The sequence below is a fragment of the Neofelis nebulosa genome, chromosome 8, assembly GCF_028018385.1.
Source record: "Neofelis nebulosa isolate mNeoNeb1 chromosome 8, mNeoNeb1.pri, whole genome shotgun sequence".
Taxonomy (NCBI): domain Eukaryota; kingdom Metazoa; phylum Chordata; class Mammalia; order Carnivora; family Felidae; genus Neofelis; species Neofelis nebulosa.
The window spans coordinates 44,703,255-44,724,521 of record NC_080789.1 but is presented as its reverse complement, the minus strand read 5'-3'; the positions used below and the strand labels follow the sequence as shown (position 1 = coordinate 44,724,521).

The 21,267-nt window shown below is 33.9% G+C and overlaps 1 non-coding gene across 1 annotated transcript; it reads left to right on the top strand.

The window, feature by feature from the left end:
• The first annotated feature begins 2,887 nt into the window (after window positions 1-2,887).
• Window positions 2,888-2,994, top strand: LOC131484136 (U6 spliceosomal RNA). Its single transcript, XR_009248046.1, has one exon. It is a non-coding gene; the product is annotated as a U6 spliceosomal RNA (small nuclear RNA).
• Window positions 2,995-21,267: the final 18,273 nt, after the last annotated feature.

Sequence of the window (21,267 nt, the reverse complement as noted above, 5' to 3'; positions counted from 1 at the left end):
AGCAGGGGAGGGGCATAGAGAGAGAGGGAGACACAGAACCCAAAGCAGGCTCCAGGCTCAGAGCCCGATGCAGGGCTGGAACTCACAAACCACAAGATCATGACCTGGGCCAAAGTCGGATGCTTAACTGACTGAGCCACCCAGGCACTCTTTGAAGACTACTTCAAATTAGATTCTGCTACATCCAAAAAAAAAATCGTTTCCTAATTGCTTGAGAAGAGATAGGGGGAAAGAGGAAAACACAAATGTGTAACTTGAAAAATTATCCAGTTTCATGCTCATATCAAAATGGCCTTTTTACTTATTTTTTAATATTGATTTTTTTAAGTTAATTTATTTATTTTGAGAGAGAGGGGGGGAGAGAAAGAATCCCAAGCATGTTCCATGCTGTCAGCGCAGCTGATGTGGGACTTGATCCCACAAACCATGAGATCATTCATTACCCAAGCTGAAATCAAGAGTTGGATGCCCAACTGAATGAGCCACCAGGTGCCCCTCAAAATAGCCTTTTTAGAATTTATAAGGTAAACTTTTCAACAGTATTTTGAGTAATAGCAGCATCATTGAAAACCATGGACTCCGTCCATGCTTTAAATTTGAATGGCAAAATACATGGAAGTATAAACTCTTGTACATTTATTTTCCTCTCTCTCATTAATTGGCACAGTATTCAATGTCTTACTGGGAAATAATGCATTGATGAGTAAGTAAAGCTAGAAGAGCCAAGTAAAGAGCATAGTACTGCAGTACTTTTTGGCATGTTCTTAGATTTTTAGGTTTCTAAATATCATGCTAGGTGTACAAAATAACAGTTTTGATTTCTGAGTTGAACTGCTAAGAGAAAATGCTGTGGGATGGAAGAGAAGTAAATAAGCAAAGATAAAAAAAAAAAGTACACTTTTAAGTGTTTACAGAGAAGAAAATTAAAAAAAAAAATTAATAGAAAAGTCGATAGTAAGCCTCCTGTGTGATAAAAAGTGATGGTAAAATAGAGAAAAGAGATTGATTGGCACCCGTTTACCAGCAGTAAGCCTGGGGGAAGCAGACTACTTCTCTAGGCACCAACAAATCCAGCAACCTGTCAAGTACTCACTCAACATGGCATCTACTTCCCAGATAACAGAGGATAAGGGCAAAATCACCATTACTTTTGGTATTTATGCCTTTCAGGACACAAGTAACTCTGAGCAATTAAATTAAATTATACACATAACTTTTTGATCTGCACATTTGTTTATTTTAACCTGCATAAAGTGAATCCTGGATTATAAAAGCATTGGATTGTTGTTGTTGTTGTTGTTGTTGTTGTTTTCAATTCTTACAGCTTAGTTCTACATTTCTAATTGTTCTTCTAGTTTAAGCAAATGTGCATACTGGATAGCATTTGTACCCATAAACATTTGTTAAAAGGGCATTCTATTTAATTCCTTTCCCTGAATTTGAATTAATATATTTTTATTACCCCAGAAATATTAGTTTATTCCCTAAATATGACTAGGTGGATACTTGAGTTAACTGCTAAATTAGTAGATGTGGAGATTTCATTTTGAGTGCAATTTTGGAAACTGTCTTACCTTTTTTTCCTAAGAATTTGCCTGGTCTCATGGAAATTTATAAGGACCTCATATTTTCTTTGGTAAGTAAATATTCTATGTTCTTTTTTCTCACCCTTTTTTAAACCTTACTTAGGATAATTCACATAGCATAGAATAACAAGCATCGTACTTTTGATTAAGCTTTAGTCAGAGATAGTGACATTCATCATTTAATTATATGTTCAATATTAATTACACTTTTCTTTCTAGAACTTAGCACAATTTAAATCCATTTACCATGTTCCAACATAGCACAGCTATTATTGCTGTGAACTTTAATTCTTTTAATATATGTTTTATGCCTGTTTAGATAATATTTTACCATATATTATATTAGTATATTTTAGACATACTTTCAATGTTTATTATTCCTTCTTAAATCCAGAAGTTTTTATCTAGGATCATTCTTCTGATTTAAAAATCCCCTCATTCAAAAATTTGATTTGGGGGCGCCTGGGTGGCGCAGTCGGTTAGGCGTCCGACTTCAGCCAGGTCACGATCTCGCGGTCCGTGAGTTCGAGCCCCGCGTCAGGCTCTGGGCTGATGGCTCGGAGCCTGGAGCCTGTTTCCGATTCTGTGTCTCCCTCTCTCTCTGCCCCTCCCCCGTTCATGCTCTGTCTCTCTCTGTCCCAAAAATAAATAAAAAATGTTGAAAAAAAAATTAATAAAAAAAAAAAATTTGATTTGGTGAATGTTCAAAAATTTTATCTATAAATATGTTTATGTCACCTTCATTTTTGAAAACTATTTTACGGGCACACAATTTTAAGATGGCAGTTCTTGTTCTTCTTATTCAACAGTTTGAAAATACCAGCCTACTGTCTTTGAGCTTATACTGCTTTTGTTAAGAAGTTAGTTGTGAATCAAATGATCATTCCTTTGGAAGTACTCATTGATTTGGTGGTAAATAATACACCCATTTACTATTAAGATTTTCCCTTTGTCATGTTTTTTAACAGTAGTCTTATGATGTGTCTATATATGGTTTAGTTTTTCATTCTTTCTTTTTTATATATCTGATTTGTTTTTTTTAGAACTTAGATCTGTAGCTTAATGACTTGTTGGTTTTAGAAAATTTTCGGTTACTTTCTTCTCAGATACTTCTGCACCGTTCATTTGTTCCTTTTCCTGTGGGTACCTATTACATATATATTAGACATTCTCACTATAGAAATATGTATATACACACACAATGTACTTAGCCATACTGAGGGCCTATAAGTGGGACTGTGATACCCCAGTAGGATGGAAATGGGGCAAGCTGCCATGTGATCAGAAATATTAAGAGTCCGGTGCTCGCTTCGGCTGCCCATATACTACAATTGGAATGATATAGAGAAGATTAGCACGGCCCCTGTGCAAGGATGACACGCAAATTCGTGAAGTGTTCCGTATTAAAAAAAAAAAAAAAGAAATATTAAGAGTTGGGAAAGCCAAGGACACTAGTCACTAACACTGTTTTCTTAGTCATGTTGGATAATGGTCATCATCAAATCTCCAATAAGGATAAACTGGGAGTGGATATCTCTTAAAATGTTTTTATTTCAGATTCAGATACAAATCCTTTTGTCATTTTCACTAAATCTGGGATTTTAATGCTTCAATAGGATGAATTTTTGTTCCTTAAAATGATGTTATTTATGTCACTCAAAATTGTTATTCTCATGGGTAAGGATAGGCAAACTTCCTCACAAAATGATGTCTTTATAGGGTAATTTTAACTAAGCTATATATTGCATTATTTACTTGAACACAACTATATGATGATTAACAACAAAACATTCCATTTAATTTAATAAAAGCTTGTTGGAATTATTATCATATTGTGCATATATTAAATATTTAAATATTTAATATTTGTATATATACATTGTGTGTTAATATTAAAATACATAAATTACAAGGTGTGCCTTTATATGAAGTACATTTTATTTGATCGGTAATAATGCTATGGAGGTAACAACTTATTACAGATATGTGAATCTCAGCAGGGGGTAGGGTCTGCTGTCACTAAAAAACAGGAGACTTATCCAGAGAGGTAGATTCTCAGTCATCAGGTTCTAATCACTTGTTTGTAACAATAAATATTTGAGAATTTGATATGCTATTTTTATCTTAATTTACTAGATATAAAAAAATAGCACTCAAACCACCTTGGCCATGTACCATTCACTGGGATTTTTATTATTATAAGAAATGAATCACACTCCTGAAATGGTGTTATATCATTATGGATGGATTGATTGTGTTTTGTATGTCTTGAGAATTTAATTGAGTGTTGATTTATTTCTAATAGTACACTCAGAATCTTTTTCTATACTTTTCTTTCTTTTTTTTTTTCTGTAAGCAATGAGAAATGGCATCTCAATGATTTAATATGCCCTAAACTTGAGCAGATTAGATATGCCTTAAATATATGGTGAGAGTTTAAAAGCCTGATTATACAGATTAAACAAAAATTAGTAGGTTTAAGATCACATCGGGGACAATAGACTTTGCTCTTTCCTACTGATAATTAATGTACCTATTATCTTAGGTTGCATAGTAGTAATATTCTATTTTCAGCAATTCCTAAACCACCAATGTATTTGATGTATGTATCCCTGAGCTCTGAGGATCTTCTCTGTAAACACCTCCCAAGATAACCACCATTTTTCTTTCCACTCTTCAAATAGCTCGCTCCCCATTTGATAAATCTCCAAAGTTCCCTTTCACTTTTCAAAACTTCAATAAATCCTTCCTTGTCATTTTAAAAAGATGGTGACAAAAAAAAACCACAGGAAAAATTGTAGCTACATTTTCCCTTTATTCTGCTTTGCAAAACTGTCAGCCTAGGTATTCTTTAATTTTTTATACTACTAATGGGTAGATGGAAGTTAGAAAATAACAAAAGAATGTAGAGGAGGCCAGTATATAACTTTTTCAATATATAATTATCATATCATTTATAATAGAAATGACAATTACATTTCTAATTGCTATTGTCCAGAGTCATGTTTATTGAATGATTAGAAAGGTCTCTGAACACGGTGCAATCTGAGATCATCCATCTCATTAATCTAATTAACAGGCAAAGAGAAAAAGAGCCTCTGACAAAGGAAAGATTTTGGAGTTAATTTTATTTTTAGTTCTCCATATCTGACAGTCATTTCACTTGTGAGAGAGAAAACATGGTATGGTTCAGGAATATATTCAGGGATATATTCAGGGTATATTCAGGGATGCCTTGAATAATGAACAAGAACAGGTTAAACCCCTATATTATAGGCAAGATATAACAAAATCACAGTTATACCTTTATATTTCGTGTGTGCCTGATTCATTCATATCTGTTTTTCTCTTTATTATTATATCCCCAGGGCCAAACATACTACCTGATAATACCAGGGAGTTATTTAATATTTTTAATGAATGGTTAGCATGCATGGTATCTGTCTATATATCAAGATCCATGAAGATACTAGATCATTCATGCATATAATGCTGGATGTTTCAAGAGGGATTGCTGTTTACAACAAAATCAACTTTATTCTTTCCTGCTTATACCGCTTGTCCAAATCCAATCTGTTAGGCTAGTTCACTCTCATTATTTGGATGAATTTTTGAGCAGAACTTCTGAATTTTCTGGACGCACAGATAACCAAATTTCTTCTAGTCATCTCAAACAACAAAAGTAGTTTCATTTGAGAAATTAAAATGTCTAGTAATATATTAATCAAAGTCTAAACTTCACCAAAAACATCTGTTCTCCTTTAAAAATACGGTATGAGTTAGAGGAGGTGCTGGGATGGAAAAGGCGTGTGTGATTAGCTTCTTCTCTTGTTCATGACTTGTTTTCTGTCTTCTTTTGTTATTAACCATTCTTTCTGGTCCTTTGAGTTGGAAAAAGGAAAGTATGGAGGATAGTGTTCATGAATATGAACTCCCGAGAACCAGGGACTGAAGGGTGAGATACAAAACATACAGCCAGAAAAATCATCACCCGTATCACAGAACTGAAGACGACACTCTCCATCTAAAGAGAATCCTTAGCCTTCAAAATATTACATGTAGACATTAATCTGCTGTAACCAGCTTCCAAGCTCAGAGAAGAGTCCTCGCTCTAAGAAATGACAGTTCAGTTAGTTTTCCCTAGTCCTTTATCCCTTATCCTTCTCTTTTGTTGGTTTAAGGTGAGTAGTTAGCTCAAAATTGGGTACCTTATTTTTAACTATGCGTGTGTGCTCACTGTCTGCTTCTGTCCTTGGGCAGAACTGAATCAGAATTACCTAGAACTGCTAATTTTGCCAGTAGCAGGATATATAATCATTAGCCCATTTATTAAGATTTCTGAGTTTCAAATGTCTCATATGTAAAGTGGAGATAATCACAGAAGTTCTTCATATGGATTTCTGGTTTTTGTTTGCAGGTAAATTTAACTTATAGAAATAAAAAGATTAATACAGTGCCTGTGGTTCCATAAACAGTAAATAAACAGTAGCCACCATTATTATCTTTAAAACAATGCCTTTTCCTCCAGTAGTATTTCTGAAAATAGAAGGGTTAAATTCTTACACCTTTACTATTCCTTTTGCTGAAACATGTTTAAAACTTTGACTCCATACTCTTATTTCATCTCATCATAAGTGCTATGCAATGGAGCAGAACTCATATAATATTTAAAAAAAAAAAAAACATGCAAATTATTTTGACCAGTCCAAATCTACAGTTAAATGGTTAAGTTTTAAAAGGAAATGAGGAAAGTTTGAACTGATATTACCAGAAGACTAATCCATATTACTGAATATGATAAACTACAATTTGCTAAATCATTTAAAGGTTACTTGTCCTATGTAATTTGGTAGATAAATACCTGTCTAGAGAAGTTTAGATGACTGATTTCATCCCAATGTATTTATTGATCAATAGCAATATGAAAGACTCAACTAGATCTAGTAGAACTAAGTACTTTCACCAAGGAATCAATGCAGAAAAATACCTGAAACCTTCATTCACTTAAAAAAAATAAGATAATCAATTTTAATAAAAAAGGATAAATGCACTAGCTACTGAAACAAAACTTTTTCATTATAGGTGTGGAATTTCTCTCTTGGACACAATCTGTTTGAGATTTATTTTGCAATTTTTTTTCTAGGCTGTTTTGAGACTTCCCAAAATGATTAACTCTGCTTTCCAATTTCCCCCTGACAGGCACAGACTTGCTCTTGATCCTCTCTGGAATTGTCCCTTTAACAGACCAGAGGCAAAAATCCCTGTCTTTCTGAGCACTCTTTTTCAAAGATATGGCAATCTACAATAATAACTTCTTCCCTCTTCCCTAATCTATAGTTTGCCATCAAAACACCCATGCTGTAACAAATCAGATATTTACATATACTTCATATGTATACATATATACGTGAACAACCATGATTTAACAAATTAAACATATATATTATATATAATGTATATTTTCCTTTGAATTAAAAGCCCAAAATTTGGAATATAAACATTGAATTTAGAAAACTAGCTCTATGAAATTAGTTTATCTCTTCCCCAGAATTATGTTTGTTCCCCTAATTGGTTGTACATTTTTTATCCTGGTTACAAATGTGCTATGTATTTTTTTGGAATTCAATCAGCAGGGAGCCTTCAAGGTAGTTTCTTCAACTTATAAAAGTATTTCTTGTGAATATGGTAGGGGTCATCATGCATGGCGATGCTTTATCATGATGTCTACAATTTCAAAACAGCATTCCCTACTCTGTCTTCCTCTTTGATTATCTTTCTGCCTCCATGTAGAGATAGCCACTTTTAGAAAACAATGGAGCATGAAACAATTGAAATGTTATTGTATCTTTTAGTTTAAGTTTTCAAAAGTGCCAATCCTTTCGGAACGGGGGAGCAGAAGATAGGTAAAATCTTGTCAGGAGTGAATACTGGAATCATAGTTTTGACCTTGTGCCGAAATATTTTAAAATCCCAATAGCAACTCATTTGAACCATATATACTCTCCCGTCGGGAAGAATTTGCTTGGGATCTCATGGCACATGAGTCTTTAGGAAAAGTTCTAGAAATGTTCAGAATGAAAAAAAAAGCATGTATGGTTTATTCATTTATTGTTATGCTCCAAAATGTCTGAGTGCTAGACTTCTCTTGTTTGGAAAAAAAATATTAAGAGAACAGAAATGTGTCAACCAGTGTCCTGTGGACTAGTTTTTGTTTTTATTTTTGTATTTAACTATCCTTAAACCCAGCCTTAGATAAACTTTGCAGCTCATTCACTTTTCTTCTTATCCGTGAGGTACTGGTTTCAAAATATATGCTTTAAAATTTTTTTTTCAACGTTTTTTATTTATTTTTGGGACAGAGAGAGAGACAGAGCATGAACGGGGGAGGGGCAGAGAGAGAGGGAGACACAGAATCGGAAACAGGCTCCAGGCTCCGAGCCATCAGCCCAGAGCCCGACGCGGGGCTCGAACCCACAGACCGCGAGATGGTGACCTGGCTGAAGTCGGACGCTTAACCGACTGCGCCACCTAGGCGCCCCCAAAATATATGCTTTTAAAAAGAGGTTCTCAAGTTATCAAGGACAACATGGAACTTCCAGACAAAATGCAGTAAGAGCAGATAAAAGCAACCTTTACCTGAACTCTGCTTTCTGACTGACCCTGAAAAATAGGTTGTATTGTAATTCATGCAAAAGTTTTTTCCTACAAGTTTTTTTCCTATTAAATCAAACAACAGGGACACCTGCTCAGTTGGTTCAGCATCTGACTCTTTTTTGGGCTCAGGTCATGATCTCACACTTCCTGAGTTTGAATCCTGAGTTGGGCTCTGAGCCCTTGGGCTCCTGTGCTGGCAGCTCAGAGCCTGCTTGAGATCCTCTCTCTCCCTCTCTCTCTACATCTCCCCTAATTGCACTCTCTTAATAAATAAATAAATAAATAAATAAATAAATAACTTAAAAAAAACAAAACAAACAAACAAAGCTGTGATATCCAAACTCTAAACCTAAGTAAGGCTATTTGTTCTAGTAGCATAATGCAGGATCAGTCCTTGTAAATTCCATCTATTATTTCTCCATAGTAGTATACCAAAGAACCTAGTTATAAGATGGTATCTTTTATAAGATGGTTTTACAGAATCCTAAAACCTTGTGCAATAATACATATCTCTAAAATGTTATCAGTAGCATAAATTTTCCCATATAAAAAGTAATTCACTCTACAAATCTCAAATATATATATATATATATATATATATATATATTAATTAGATTCATTTCTTCTCTACTTTTAGGAATCAAGAATGTAATACTATTAATGTAATGGAACTTTTTCATCTACATGTTTACATGAAAACATAAATGCCAACTATTATGCAATTTATTTCATTGTATAAATATTAATTTTTTAATATAAAGTATTCATTATGAAGACTCACTTTTTCACAATAACTTACTAGATAATCATAAAAATTAAATTATGGTGGGAACTTTGACTTAGCATATTAAATAATAGTACTTTGAAATCTAATCATTTCAGCATTTGGTTTTGTCTGTAATTATTGTTAAACTCTCTGGTTCTCAAAGGTAAGATCTGGTAAACAAAATCAGAAACTTCACAGCTCCTACAGTCAGATGTTGACTATCCTGGGTCAAGGAATACCAACAATCTCCAATACTCTTCGTGTTTTTTTGTTTCTTTTTTTGTTTTTGTTTTTGTTTTTGTTTTTGATTTTAGAGAGAGAGAGTGCAAGTAAGGGAGAGACAGACAGAGAGGGAGAGAGTCTTAAGGAGGCTCCATGCCTAGTGTGGGCCCCAAGGCAGGGCTTTGTCTCTCCACTGTGAGACTATGACCTTGACCTGAGCTGAAATCAAGAGTCCAATGCTTAACTGACTGAGCCACGGAGGCACCCCATCCAAGATTCTTTGCATTGACAGAGGGTAGAATTATTTTCTTTGTCTTCGATCCAAGTAATTCATCTTCACAAAGTACGTTACCTGGTTATTGACTATTTTAGGAAGAAAATAATTAAAAATCTTTATGTTGATTGTAAGTTCATCAGATAGAAGTGTTTTCAAAAGACTTCTGCAATGTTTAATTTTTTTTTTTTTAGCCTTCAATGAAACAGGAAAATCTTTGTTACTCTAAAATTCAGCCTACAGGAATAATTCATATAATTTTGAAAAATTTGCATAGTTTTCTACCCATCAGCTTATCTTTCAAAGTGAGAGCTCAGCAGAAATAGGTCCTATTTTCAGGAACATACATAATGATTATAACAAGCTTTGATTGAATAATATATTTAAAACCCAGGAAAGTTTGGTCCTGAATGAACTCCTTTCAGTCTATTTTTTCTGAGAGTAAAGTTTCATTTTTCTGTAAAAAAAAAAAAAAATCAACAGCAACAACAAAAAACAAAACAAAACAAAAACAAAACAAACAACAACAACAACAACAAAAACCAGTATGTATTCTCAATCTCCAACATCTGGTTCCAGACATAAATTCTGATATGTTAATAAATTTTACTGGAGCAAATACCTTAACCTACTCCTATTTCATTATAAAGTATGTGAAAGAGTTCTCATTTAATACCTTCTCTCTCTCAATGAGTTGATAACTGTCATGCAAGGAAAAGAGACCATTACTAAGCATTGCTGGATGAGTTTTTGTCAAGAATGACTGTTTTGAAGTGGAAATAAATGAGTCCTGGGGTGTCCTTTTTTATAAAGTATCAGATGTGCAGCCAGGCATCACAGGTGTTCCACCTGTGTGTAGAGGTAGAACTTTTTTCCTCACATTAGACATTTGCTAAATAAAGAATATTTTCTCCACCTTAAGGATACCATTGGCCTGTTTTGTTCTCAAGTGAATACCCAAACTAATTTGTTCATGCCATCACTGTACACACAACCAAATACCAGGAGCTGCTAGTACTTACTTTAAGCATCCATTACTTTAAAATATATGAGGCAATATCAGAAGGTCTTTAGGAAAATATATTTGTCAAGAAATAAAAGGAATACCAAAACGATATTACAAATCATTAAATAATAATCCAATAGAAAGAAATGTTGAAAAACTGAATAGAAACCTCAGGTAAAATGATACCCAAATAACCCATAATCATTAATAAGTGTTTCAATCTATAAGTCACGGGAGACTCCACTACAAACAAACCAAAAATAGCTTAAATTAAGGAGACTGTCACTTATAAGTTCTGATTAAAATGCAGATAAACTGGAACTGTTAACACATGTTAATAAAGGGAGTTCAAAATTATTTGGAACACCTGTTATTATCTATCAACTGTGAGCATATGCATACCCTCTGATATATACACCACAGAAATGTACACATACATGCTCCAAAGGACAAGAAATGTTAAGAATGTCTATGACACGATTATTTTAAATAGTTCCCAATTAAAAACAATCTATATGTCTGTTTCAGTTTGCTCAAACTACCATATTCCTATTTACTACCATAACAAAATAACATAGACTGGGTAGCTTAAACAAGAGAAATTTATCTTCTCAGAGTTATGGAGTGTGGACTGTTCAAGTCAAGGTTTAGACAGGCTTTGGTTTCTGGTGAGAGTTCTCTTCCTGGCTTGCAGATAATTCTCTTGTTGTGTCCTTATTTGACACAGAAAGAGAGAGAGAGACAGAGAGACAGAGAGAGAGACAGAGACAGAGAGAGGTTTCTTCCTCTTCTTTTTATTTAATTTTTAAAAGTAATCTCCACACTCAACATGGGACTCAAACTCACAACCCAAGATCAAGAGCTGGATGCCCTACTGACTAAGCCAGCCAGGCTCCCCTCTTCCTTTTTACATAGGTAACAGTCTTATCAGATTGGGGTCCCAGCCTTAATAACTTCATTTAACCTTAACTACCTCCTAAAGATCTTATCTCCAGAAACAGTTCTAGGAAGTTAAAGCTTGTTAAAGCCTCAACATATGAATTGGGGAGGGAGAGCACAACTAAGTTGACAGCATTCTATATGCCCATCAACATAAAACAAAACAAAACAAAGCAAACAACAACAAAAATCTTTATATAGTCATTCAAGGATTAACAGGTACCAGCAAAAATACAAAAATCAGCAAAGTAGCTACTGCTACATACAACAACATAGATTCATTCCATACATAAAAAAGAGCTAGGACAAAAGATGAAGACAAAAAAGAAAAATCATGAAGTAGAGTTCTATTTTATTTTTAAAGGCAAACATATTTATCCTAATACATGGTGTTAGAAGTCAGGAAAGTAATTACCTCAAGTAGGACAAAAGGACATATATTAGAAGGGAAATGTTAGGGAGCTACTGGTAATGTCCTAACTCTGGTGGTAGTTACACAGTTGTATTCATTTGTAATAATCAGGCTGTACACATCTGAATTATATACTTTTGTATAGGTGGAGTCTTTCAAGGAAAAATTTCTTTAATTTTTTAAAAGTCTTCATACAGCTTTACTTTTCATTTACTCTAAGATACAAAATAGTTTATGCACCATTATAACTTAAAAATTAGCAAGTTCCCTTCAATCATGTGTAATTCTTGGGTCCATCTATTTTGCAATTCAATAAAAAGTTCCTTGTTTTTCAAGATAAAGTGTGTCTCTTAGAGAATAATCCATATTTCTCAAGCCTGCCTTTTGATGATAGAAGACATACTTATAATTGAATAAATTGAAGATTATTCCTTCCCTTTATTATTCATTACTCCATGGGAAATAATTATAAACATTCTGGCATTCATATTAATTTTTTCTGATAAGGAAAGCTTCAGTGTACGTAGCTATTAACATATATCTTTGATATATTGTCAATATTAATATAATCATGAGGAAAATCAAGACAGTTGCCTACTATAATAGCTGTAGATTAAAGTATTCTGACTAAAACCACACATTAACTTAGATCCCATTAGGTATGGTAGTGACGACTTTATATTACTTGTTTTTTAATGATGACATTTCAGATTACCTCAAATTTGGGGTGAGGGGTGAAATGATACTTTAATAGTTTTATTTAGCAAAGTAATACATACTTTCTCAACACAGACTTTTTTTTTAAGTTGATTTCTTTATTTTGAGAGAGTCAGAGAGAGTGTGAATGGGGGAGGAGCAGAGAGAGAGGGAGAGAGAGAATTCCTCCTTTCAACAAGGAGCCTGATGTGGGTTCAATTTCACAAATTGCAAGATCATGACCTGAGTTAAAATGAAAAGTTGGACACTTAATTGACCTAGCCATCCAGGTGCCCCAACACAATTTCCAACATAACAGGGATGAAACAGAAGAAATAATATAAAACATTTAATCCCAAATCACATATTCTTTAAAGCCCAACCTTGGTTTTATATTTGAAACTGATTTTTTCCTTCCTCATCCTGTAACCTTTCTTTTGTTGTAAAACAACCTATTTCTGTGATGCCTTCCACCCATAGTAGTTTTCACATATTTGAACCTTGAGCTTTATCTTCTCTTTTATGATGATTTCATTTCTCTGATAATGTCTGTGCTAAAAAAATCTTTCTGGACATCTGGAATATTTGTGTTGCTGTTGAATTCTGCATTAATGAAGGCACAGTACAGACAACAATTCTATAAACACTCTTTAAGGTGAAGCTCTTTAAAGTGAAGTCATGAATTGATAGAAAGGCAGAGACTGATGTAAAAAACAAAATCATCCAGATCAAGGATTGGATTCCATATCTCTTCTCTTAATTTAATATTACCTGTGCTCTGAAGTGAAAATTGAGCAGCACTCCTTGTTATAATTCATCTATGGGATAAATATGTGACTTGTGGCTGCTTGGTTATATTTGTGAAGGAAGACCTTGTGGTTTTTGTCCATGACATTCTTCTACCTTGAAATATCCTATAACTCCCATTGAGTATGTCTGGACATAATATAAAACCTAAGAAGTCAAGACAGTTGGAAAAAAGAGATGAACATGTAAGGAACCCAAGATGGTGACATAGGGAGATCCTCTATAGGAAGAACCTCTTCTCAGAAATACATCAAATCTATAGCTACATATGGATCGTCTCCTTTTGGGGAAAAAAAATAACAAATAACAAACAAACAAAAACCCCTGAAACTAGAGGAACTACTCTCCACAATGAAGGATAAAAGGATGACATTGACATTGAAATGAGTCTTGGCACACCTTCAAGAATGGGGGCATTTCAAGAATAAGTCAGGTGTTGTAGACAAAGATTCAACAAGAGCCAGGGCAAGAATATATAATGAAGGGGGCGCCTGAGTGGCTCAGTTGGTTAAGCATCTGACTTCAGCTCAGATCATGATCTCGCAGTTCATGAGTTTGAGCCCTGTGTTGGGCTCTGTGCTGTCAGCTGAGAGCCTGGAGCCTGCTTCAGATTCTGTGTCTCCCTCTCTCTCTCTGCCCCTCCCCCGCTTGTGCTCTGTCTCTCTGTGTCTCTCAAAAATAAATTAAAACTTCAAAAAATTTTTTTAAAAAAGAAGATACAATGGAGGAAAGAACAGTCTCTTCAATAACTGGTGCTGGGAAAACTGGACAGCTACATGCAAAAGAATAAAACTTACCACTATCTTGTACAAAATCAACTCAAAATGGTCTAATGATTTAAATGTAAGACATGAACCCCCAAACCTCCTAGGAAAAAAACACAGGCAGTTAGCTCCTCGACATCATTTTTAGCAGTGTTTTTTTGGATCTAAGTCTAAAGGCAAGGGAAACAAAAGCAAAAATTAACAAATAGGACTACACAAAACCAAAAAGCTTCCGTGTGATGAAGGAAACCATCAACAAAATAAAAATGCAGCCCTCTGACTAGGAGAAGATATTAGTAAATCATATTTAAGGGGTTAATATTCAAAATATATAAAGAATGCATACAACTCAACAACAATAACAACAACAAGTAATCTGATTTAAAAAATGGACAGATGATCTGAGTAGACTTTTTTCCAAAGAAGACAGCCAAGCACATGAAAAGATACTCAACATTACAAATCATCAGGAAAAGACAAATCAAAAACACTGTAAGGTATCACCTCACACTTGTCAGAATGGATATTATAAAAAATACAGGAAATAACAAGTGTTGGCAAGGATGTGGAGAAAAGAGAACCCTTGTGCACTGTTGGTGGGGATGTACGTCAGTGCAGACACTAACTAGGTAAAACGGTAGGGAAGTTCCTCAGAAAATTAAAGATAGAACTACCATGTGATCCAGCAATTCCACTACTTGATACTTATATTATAAATATTAAGTGCTAATTTGAAAAAAATGCATGCACCCTTATGTTTATTGCAGCATTATGTAAAATGGCCATGTTATGGAAACAACCTGTGTCCATTGATGGGCGAATGGACAAAGAAGATGTGGCGTATATATACAATAGAATACGACTCAGCCATAAATAAAGAATGAAAGCTAGCCATTTGCAACAACATGGTTGGACCTTGGGGATATCACGCTGAGTGAAATAAGTCAGATAAAGAAAGATAACTATCAAATGATTTCACTTATACGTGAGATCTAATTAGAGAACCAAAACAAGCAAACAAACAAAACAAAAGACAATCCAGACTCACAGATACAGGGAAAAGATTGGTGGCTGCCAGAGGGGAGGAGGGTAGTGGGCACAATGGGTGAAGGGGACTAAGAAGTATAAACTTGCAGTTATAAATAAATGTCATAGGGATATGATGTACAGCACTGGGAATATAGTCAATACTACTGCATTAACTTTGTAAGGTGACAGATGGTAACTAGACTTGTAGTGGTGACTAGTTTGCAAGGTATGCAGTAAGTGTCAAATCGCTATGGTGTACACCTGAAGCCAATACAGTATTGTGTGCCAACATACCTTGGTACATAAAAAAGAGAGATGAACGTGCTATCTCAAAAGCAGTATTAAATATATACGTAAAAAATATTTCATCAGCATCTGTCACTGACTGTTTTATATAGTTCTCTGTAAGTACCAGAATATCTTACTACAGGTATAGATTTGACTTTTCTTTTTGGACAATTGAACACTACATTTTCACAGCAAGTGGACACCAAATTCTTTAACTCAGGTCTGTGTTTTGTAATGTGATACATGGGGAACATTTACTGTTCAATAGCCCTCAAAACTTTCACTTCCATTTGGATGGTAAGCCATCGTGAAAAATATCTTTAAGGCCTGACATCAGTTCCAGAGTCCCCTGTGAAAATAGCATTCTCAGTTTTGTAGCAGAGATAGGGAACAGCATATTCCATGCAGGTAAGCAGGTGAAACAGATGGTTAGGAAAGTGACTCCTTAGCTGAAGATCTAAAACACAGACATTAAAGTCCATGTTGTGAATTTGGGAGTTTTTAGACTAATCAAAAAAAAGATGAATTACGGATAAAAGAGGAAGCATGAATCAATGCTGAATCTTCATCAAACCTGAACTCAGTATTATCTTCTCCAATTGCACACGCATGACCCACGACTTCCTCTGTCCTTCCTGGAAAATCACCACTGCCTTCTTCCACCCTAGATAATGTGCACACTTCTTCACTCTGACCCAGGCCAGAAAGGAAAACCAAAGTGTTCTTTAGAGACACACCTCTTTCTCATCACTCATATTCACTTTGTCTCATCTACAATGTAATCATAGGAGCCATCATTCATATCTTCCTCATCTCTCTTTAGAATGATATGAATATATATATATATATAGAATGATATGAATATATATATATAGTAGCAGATCATCATACAATTTCTAGGTTTAACTCTCTTCAGAAAATTCAGTGACATTTTTAAAGTCTTATTTCTTAAAATGCATCTTTGTGTATGGTATTGAATTGTGTAAAATGTGCCATTGACATTCTGTCATCTAATACAAATTCTAAGCCTCCATTCATAGTGTACATGTTATTTCATGATTTTATATAACACTCAAAGACCTACTTCTGCATACCTGCCTTGGTTTCTAATTATCATTAACTCCATGTTATTGTCTAATTTTCCTGTATCTCTAAATCTATGGATTACCTGTGGCTAGGTCTGGATTCTTAAATTATGTTTTAGTGTTAAGAAACCGAAACCAGTCTAGCTATCTTCAAGAGCCATAGTACAGGGAAATAAGCGTTCACACAATCATTGGGAGTGGTGAAGAAGGCTTTAGGCCATGACTTCATCAGTGTCCATCTCTCTCTCTGGAATGCATGGCTCTATCCACTTGAAACACTCATATGTTATCTTTTAAGAGTCATCCCAAACATTAGTCACTCTCTGAAACTTGCTCTGATTTCCATAGGTCCACTTGGACACATCTCAGTTCCTATTTTACTTTTTATGTATCTTCATTATAATTTTCATATCAAATTATTATAATCCCATTATATTTGTTTCTGTGTTTGAAATATAGCCCCCTTAAATTTGAGACTTTATGAAGGCACATACCATTTTTTCCAACTATATACATAAATATCTATGACCTGGATGAGTATCTGAAAGAAAAGGAAATTAATAAAAATGTATGAATGTATATCAAATATAGTCATAACTATGAGCCAGAATCCAAAGTCAATAGCCATTCACTTTCTCTACCAAAAATGTATTTTAAATGATAAAATGGATCTTTATATGTTTGGAACTTGAATCTTTTTTTCAATGTGAAAAAATGTGCTATTTACCAATCATACACAGTAACAATTACTGTCACATTTGAATGATGGAAAATTATTTGATCAAAAAACCTGAGTATTAACCATATGCAAATCTAATCTGTAAGGTTTCATAATGATCAAAATTTGATAAATTTTATCTACTAAATGATTGGCTCCTTGAGAAATATAACATGAGTTTCTCTCTATTTGCCTTGCATAGGTAATATAATGTCTAGCACCTATTAGGCTCTAAATACCTCACAGTTGAATAAAGGAATAACTTGAATAATGAATAAATGACAAATATAGATTATTTAAAACTATAGTGAAGTGAAAGATACTTAATGAGCAGATAAAAACATGGACTTTTTTGCATTACTTATTGTTGTTTATTGTTTTTATTGTGTGTGTGTGTGTGTCTGTGTGTGTGTGAGTGCCTGTTTCAATCCCTATTTTCATTTATTTCACTAGGCAGTATATATTATTTTTTGTTTGAGACCATTTTTCTTTTTTTTTTTTTTTTATAATTTTTTTTTCAACGTTTTTTAATTTATTTTTGGGACAGAGAGAGACAGAGCATGAACGGGGGAGGGGCAGAGAGAGAGGGAGACACAGAATCGGAAACAGGCTCCAGGCTCTGAGCCATCAGCCCAGAGCCTGACGTGGGGCTCGAACTCACGGACCACAAGATCGTGACCTGGCTGAAGTCGGACGCTTAACCAACTGCACCACCCAGGCGCCCCGAGACCATTTTTCTTATGTTTATATCTGTTAACCTACTAGAGCAGAGTTTGTGAGTTTGTAAAAGAAATTTCAAAGTTTTTCTGAACCACACTGGGTATTTTGAGAGGTAAAGGAAGATTGGACTTGTGCTCTACCTAAAGGTGAAACAAAGGAGAAAATAGGTCTTTTAAGGTACGGTAAAATAGAAGAATAAGTTTTCTGAATTTGATTAAAAAACCTTTTCCTTGTTTAAATACTTTTTTAAGTTTTATTTTTTTGTTAGAGAGAGAGAGAACACGAGCTGGGGAGAGGAGAGAGACAGAGAGACAGAGAGACAGAGAGAGAGAGAGAGAGAGAGAGAATCTTAAGCAGGCTCCCTTTAGTGTGGAGCCTGATGCAGGGCTTGATCCCATGACCCTGCGATCATGACCTGAACAGAAATCAAGAGTTGGACCCTCAACTGACTGAGCCACCCAGGCACCCCCCAGAGTATATTTAAAAAAAAAAAAACAATCAAATTATATAAGCTACAAAATTGTAGGTTAATTTTAAAAGGAAAACAAATGAACTGTTGGTATCTAAAATAGTTGTGATCTTTTTTTGGTCCTATTCTGGAGGTGATATTGAGAAAACAACAGCCAGGTATAATACATATAAGTTAATAAATATTTATGTAGTGTTTGTGGTAAATTGCATTGGGTCATTGAAGAGGAAGTTGAAATACAAAATTAAAGTAAGTATTTTATGTTCACTCTTGAGGTTTAAATGCTAGTGATTTTGTTTGCTTCTTAACTATGGGTCATATATTTAAATATAATGAACCCTAGGAAATATGTCCATTCTTAAGGACTGGCTCAAGAGGGGATAATTTCCTAAGAGCCTTAGCCAAAGAGAGTTTTCAAACATAAAGTGTTATATAGGTTTATCAATTTTGAGTTTCATTTTAGAGACCCAATTTGTTTCTAAGGGAAGTAAAATTATCTTTTCTATGAACAATTTTATCAACTTTATCTTCATAACTTAGGAGACTTATTTTGGGGGAAAGAAGAAAAAGAAAGAGCTTGCTCACAGATTTTTCTAAGATCTAACAGCTCTAATTAGGATAATAATCTCTCTTTATGGGAATTGTAAAGAAAATGGGGACAATGCAACTCCAAAGAAGTATTATTAAAATGTCAGCCTCAAAAAAGTCACATATTTTAAAGCATTCAGTTTCCTTGTCTCGGCATTACTTCCTCCTATCCATCTTACTAATAAAAGTGTCTTTTTGCTACTTACTTATGTCTTTATTATAGAAGAAATATACATATCTTATGTGTTCTTTTGTAGACTTACTATTTTAAATTTATTAAAAATGGACGACGGATAGCTGACTTGCCAAAAGCAATACTGTGTTAACACTTTGGTAAAATATCTTGAAATTGTTAATAATTTTTTTTCAAACTAAGAGTTTATAATGGAGAACTAAAAAGAATGTGACCCAAAAAAATGTGTTCTTGAAGAGCCTAATATAGTCACGAGTCATAAATGTAAGTCAGACCATTATAATAAAATATGATGGCAGGAAGTTATTATAGTTGTCATGTATATGTACTATAGCTATTATAGAATCAGGTTTGGGGAAAATTTGATGTGGTTGGGACAAGTATGTTGGGAGAAAGAGCTCTCTTTCAGAATCGGTAGTACAAAACACATCTTCTGAATATTCACATTTGAAAAAAGGATAAAAAGATGTAGATATCCACATTTGATACATAAGAGTGACAGCGCTAGGTTTCATATATAAGATTGGTTTGAATTAATCAGGTAAAGGTAAGATGCTTGTTCAGATGAGACTGTCAATATATATTGTGTAGGAATTTGGCTTCATATTTTAATTAATATTAACCATGAACACATCTTCTTTTATAATAGTATATATTTATCTTATTAGTATAATGGGGAAAATGTTAGAAATAATACTCAACAAGGAAAATTTATCTTATGAGAAAATATCTTGAATGAAAGGAAATATTTTCACTGCGAAACAAGGAGGGTTTTATATTTTTAGAAGAAAGAGTTTGTCTCAATTAAGAAAAATATTATCTTCTTAAAACTCATAAAACATATCTATTAGTTGTTTGGCTTTAGCTAAATATGGTAATAAGTGAAGAAAGTGAATCCAGTTAAAATAGTCAACTTGAGCTTTATTAAATCCCAAAATAAATATGAAGTTAGTATCCATTTGTCCCTTTTAGATATCTTTAGATATGTTTGTTCTGCCATTCAAAAAATTCAATGAAGTGTCTGAAACCTTCTTACTTGGCATTTTATTATTGATGTTTCAAAAATTTTTTTCTATCCCAGTGAGTTGAAGAGCAAGCTATCTAAATTATCTTTTGCATCATAAATCTGCAATGATTAGTGTGTTACAGGCAGAAAGGATTATAGATTATAAACAATGTTATATGACCACCAAAAATGTCTCAGAACTACTGCATTTAAAAGAATGTTACTATTCTAGATTCTCAAGAATTCTTAGATTATGTACATCAGCAAAATGAATCCATGTTTATATTACATTATGTGCTATGTTATGCTGTAATTGCTTGTATTCATAAACATCTGAAAATGTGTTTTGACAAATTAAGAATTACTTTATAAGAATTTCTTTTTTTTAAGTTTGTTTATTTATTTATTTTGGGGGCAGAGCAGAGAAAGAGGGAGAGAATCCCAAGCATGCTTCCTACTGTCAGTGCTGAGCCCAACATGGGGTTCAATCTCATGAACCGTGAGATCATGACTTAAACTGAATCCAAGAGTTGGACTTAACAGATTGAGCTACCCGAGGACCCTTATTACAAGACTTTCTTAATGACATAAGAAAAAGCATAGTTTTAGTTACTTAAATGATATCCCCTTTACTAGTTCATAGTCCTGGTATATATATGATTCTGTGATACTTCTATCAGCAGGACATTCATTCATAAAACTATTTTAAAGATGAATGTTTCTGGAAGGGTTAAGATTTTTCCAACTTTAGTTGTCAAAGACCCTCATGGAGTTAATTCAGAGGTAACTGTGTAAAAATTTTAACTTCATCCTTTGGGACAGCAATGAGTGAGAGTCTTCCCATGGGAGTAAATTTAAATAAGTACATATTGGAAGAGATTAACCAATTCAACCAAATAGAATGGATTGCATATTAAATTTCACTTCCAGTAAATAATTCACTCACTGTCCACTAAATAGGTGGCCTTCTTTAGTTGTTTTGTTAATTTTCTTCCATAGAACTTATTAAATAACCTCCTCTAGGTAAGTCTGAATAAACTATTTT